This window comes from Montipora foliosa, chromosome 6, assembly GCF_036669935.1.
Source record: "Montipora foliosa isolate CH-2021 chromosome 6, ASM3666993v2, whole genome shotgun sequence".
NCBI classification, from domain to species: Eukaryota; Metazoa; Cnidaria; class Anthozoa; order Scleractinia; family Acroporidae; genus Montipora; species Montipora foliosa.
In genome coordinates, this window is record NC_090874.1 from 35445065 (window position 1) to 35449324 (window position 4260).

Genomic DNA, 4260 nt, shown 5'->3' on the forward strand with positions numbered 1-4260 from the left:
AAAAATGAACTGAAATGCCGTACTCTGCTTGAAGATACTTCTTTGAAGGTAGCCACCGTTTGCAGCGTTGAAGTTTAATAGCCATGTGGTAGTGGAAACCCGTGGAATGGTGAGCTTCCTTGCAACAAACCCAGTGCTCAACAATATTAGTGTTTGTGCCGTTAAAAAAGCGTACAATAGCTTGCGCGAAAGATTCTCTTGTGGGAAACCTCGCTGAATCAGCCTGGCTGTAGGTGATCAAATACACTTGTCGCACAGCTCTTGCATTCAGATTAGGCATTGAGGGGGGCACTGCACTAAATTCTACTTTCTTATTGGTCATATTTTCTGTATCAGTAGATTCTGAATCAGCGCTGTCATATCCTTGAAGAAATTCCATTTCAAATAAGCGTGCACTGCGTAGAGTTTACCTTTACCCGACACGTCCCTTACAAAACGTCCTACTAAGCCTTAGAAATCCCTTCGCGGAAAGCAGACTAACACAAAAGTAATCGTAAAAATGCTCCTTCATGAAAACGTACCTTTCTCTGACAATGTTTGGTAACAACTTATTTTTCGGAAAGTAGGTGTTCCCTTTTAATGGCACGCGATGACAGTTTTAAAGTAGCGGTAATCTTTGTTTCACATACGTAAACAGCTAATTTCGTATATATTACGCAACCTTTAGATGTCATGTATCAACCGAAATATATTTGTTTGCCACAAATTATTTACAGATGGGTTCGAACATGTTTCTAGCAAACCATAAAAAGCAACACAATGGTGATCGCAGCGTTATATTTACCAAATGACATGTGTTTTCCACCTAACTCACAGAAAGCACAAAAATAGCCTCTGATTACGTCATACCGGAAACTCCCAAAATTCCACTTTATCGCTCGCCATTTTCCATTCACGAGATATCGGAGAATAAAACCTTTTTATTTCAAAATCCCATACTAAAAGGCAAACACCAACGCCTTCCCGCCCCAATATACAAAGTGACCGGATAGCAATACAATGACAAGCAACTCAGACAACAAGTTGCAAAAATGGTGAGACACTCCCGTTAAAAAACACCTTTTCTACCTTTCCAATCCCACCAAATCTAGAATTTAATCATTTCCCACTTCCCCCCTCCCTCTCCCTCTTTCAATGTTGACCGTTCAAGTTTTCCACATGATTTGGTATTGCTAGCAACATTGATAAGGGGGGGAAGGGGGTCGCAGTGTGGGAGAGATGGGGGAAGCTACTAACGCATCATGAAGGCAGTGTCTCCACTATTTTTGCAACTTGTTGTAGCTTAATACTTTCCCTAAAAAGATTGGCTTTTTAGAACAGTCTACTCTCATCCATGGGAGAGCATGAATATGAATATATCCTGCTGTGCATAGTGATTTTATTTCCTTGTTTTTATGTTAGGAATTGTGGTGTACTGGGAACTAGTACATCCGATACCCAGGAGGGTGCAAAGAGAGTGAGAAACCATAATGGCGTACATGTACTTAGTGTAGACTGTGATAACTTCGTGTTGATTGTCTTGACCAAAACACTACAGGAATGCTTAGGGATGTTGTGATCTTTTTTATTGAAATGAAAATGCTATAAATATATACAGTAATGGAAGACCACCTTACAAAAAGTTTAGAAAAATCACTTCAAACGTGTTACTGTATTTCCTATATTCAGGCCCCTGGTAGACTTCCTAATTTTAGGCCTTGTACAGTAGATGGGTTTATTTCATTCTCCAAGTAAATATTTCTGTTAACCATATTAATGCTCAGTATTCACTGTTAACAGAACCTGCAATGAATTATTTGACAAGTACTTAAACTTCAGTGGTAAGCAACATGTAGTATCAAGTAACATTGTAAGGAAATGGATAGGAGAAAAATAAGTGACAGGTGGGGGCTTAAAAGAATAGGGCTAAATAGAAGAATGTTGTTGCATTGTGTAACAATCATTATTGCTTGTTCCACAATGAAGGTATTCAGTGATGAAGACTGTAGCGACAGTGACACTGACAATATTCCCACACTTCTCAACTATGAATCAGTTGACAACAGTTCTTCAGTGTGCGAGGAAAATCAGCAAAGTCAGCAACAGACGGAAAGAAGGGAAGTCAACAGAACCAATAACACAGTCTGTTCTGGAATACAAACTCCACAATCTTCAGATTCTGGGCCAGTGCTAGTCACGGCAAAAAAAGCCTCATTCACTGATAATTTTACCAAATAGTGAACTCTAAGAAAATCTGAAGTTAACCTTCCATTTTACCATTTCAGAAAATGAACGGTGAATTTAATGTTCACTATCTGTGAACGTAAGGAAAACATGCAGTTTATCCCGTGTTTTCCTGCACGAGGAAAAGCCCGTTGAATAGCTTGTCTGCCGGAGTGTTTTTCTGTTGTTTTCCTCATGGAGTGAACACGGCATTTTCCTACGATTTTCCATCAGTAATTAGTCACGGTGAACACCATGAAAACATGATGTTCACAAGCGGTTTTCTTTCACTGTATGAGGCTGGTAAACGGCTTGTTTTCTTGATCGTTTTCCTTCAGTTTTCCGCGGTGATTGAACATGGTGTTTTCATGTAATTTTCCAGTGGTAATTTGTCACGATTAACGCCATGAAAACATAATGTTCGCCACTGGTTTTCCTGCACTGTGTAACGCTAGTTACATAGTTAATGGAGGGACTGGTTATGGACCTTACAACCTTCAAAAACGACAACAACGTTGTCGCAATCGATGTTGAATTGACCATTACAGTGCACAATTTATTGCTTTCGCTTGGCACGGATTGGCCGTTTTTATGCTAGAGACGTTAAAGTCGTCTGAGAGGTCTAGTATAAAAACGAGAAATCAGACAGACGCATTAAACGTCTGATGACTTTAACGTCTTGTTTTAAGTGCGTCGCTGAGACGTACTTAACAGACGACTTTAACGTCTCAGACGTTAAATGCGTCTAGTATAAAAACGGGACGCCCTAACTTGGATGCATTTAGCCCTGAGTCCTTTGTTAATCTGCACTTTGTTCCTTCCTTGCTCTGTTGGTCGACAAGACAAACAAGCCATGTGCCGTGGCTAAATCTAGTTCCTCGTCCATCGCCAGAAAATGCTGATTCCTAGACTGATTTCTGTCCTTCCAGGCGACGTCGAGACATCAATTTGAGAAGCTGCAATTCCGCCACGTTTATTTGGTGCCGAGTTTGCTCATGCCCAGTGTCTTCCGATAATAGAACCTGGTCATTTTTTTTAGCAAAATCTTATTTTTGTTCGTTAGTTTGTCTACTTTTATGTGTCCCGTTTTTATACCAGACGGCTTTAACGTCTCAGACGTCAAATGCGTCTTGACTACTTTAACGTCTCTAGCATAAAAACGGCCATTCGCAAATTAATTACGCAGAATTTAATCGGAAGATTTGATTGGTTGTATTCTCAAAAACGGTTTGTTTTCTGCACCGTCAAGGCCAAAAATGAAACAAAAAGACGTGTTGAGTTTCATAACCATCTCCATGCATTAACAATGGTTGAAATTTTCTCGCTGGAATTAGCCACAGTTAACACCGTGAAACTTGGTCTTTATCAGAGGTTTTCTTAGACTCTATTACCAGCCGCTGTTTTGGGAAATGAGCAGCTTACGGTTTCCTTCATTGTGTAACACTACTGAACGCTTCTTACCTCCGGTTTCTAAAGTTTTCCTGAGGGTTTGGTTACTAAGCCATCGCAGGTAAGTAAAGGTGTATGGACGACACATGGCATGGACAACATGGTGGACAGTTTGAGAAAGGAATTTTTGTTTTACTGGAATCACATCACCCCAATGCCAGGATATTCAATGCACTGGGAAGTTTGGAAAATGAATACAAACACCTTTGAACCAAACATGTTTTTGCAAGGCATTATTTTAAAAGAACCGTAAACACAGCGGTTTTGTAGATCGCCAGCCTAGCCACGACACACCCCAAAAACATTCTGCACAACAAATTATGGGACAACTGAGCCAATGCTGTGTGATCATTAAGATTCATGCATTGTGACAATTATTGATGATCACAGATGTTCCAACTATTTAATTAAATGGTATGGTCTCTAAGGAGGCAAATGAGAACAGAGATCACAAGTATTCTAGAAAACTATTGAGTTGTATCATTTCTGGTTTACACTTATTTTCTAGAAACCTATCTTCACTCAGGTGTATAACAGTGGAAACTTACTGTAATTGTAAAACAACATCCAGTATTTTAAAGAGAATTATTTGCATTTTACTAAAGCTTC

General features: G+C 39.6%; 1 pseudogene; it reads left to right on the plus strand.

Moving 5' to 3' along the window:
• Positions 1 to 999: 999 nt before the first annotated feature.
• LOC138008628 (uncharacterized) overlaps positions 1000 to 4260 on the plus strand; it is a 7934-nt pseudogene continuing 4673 nt past the window's right edge.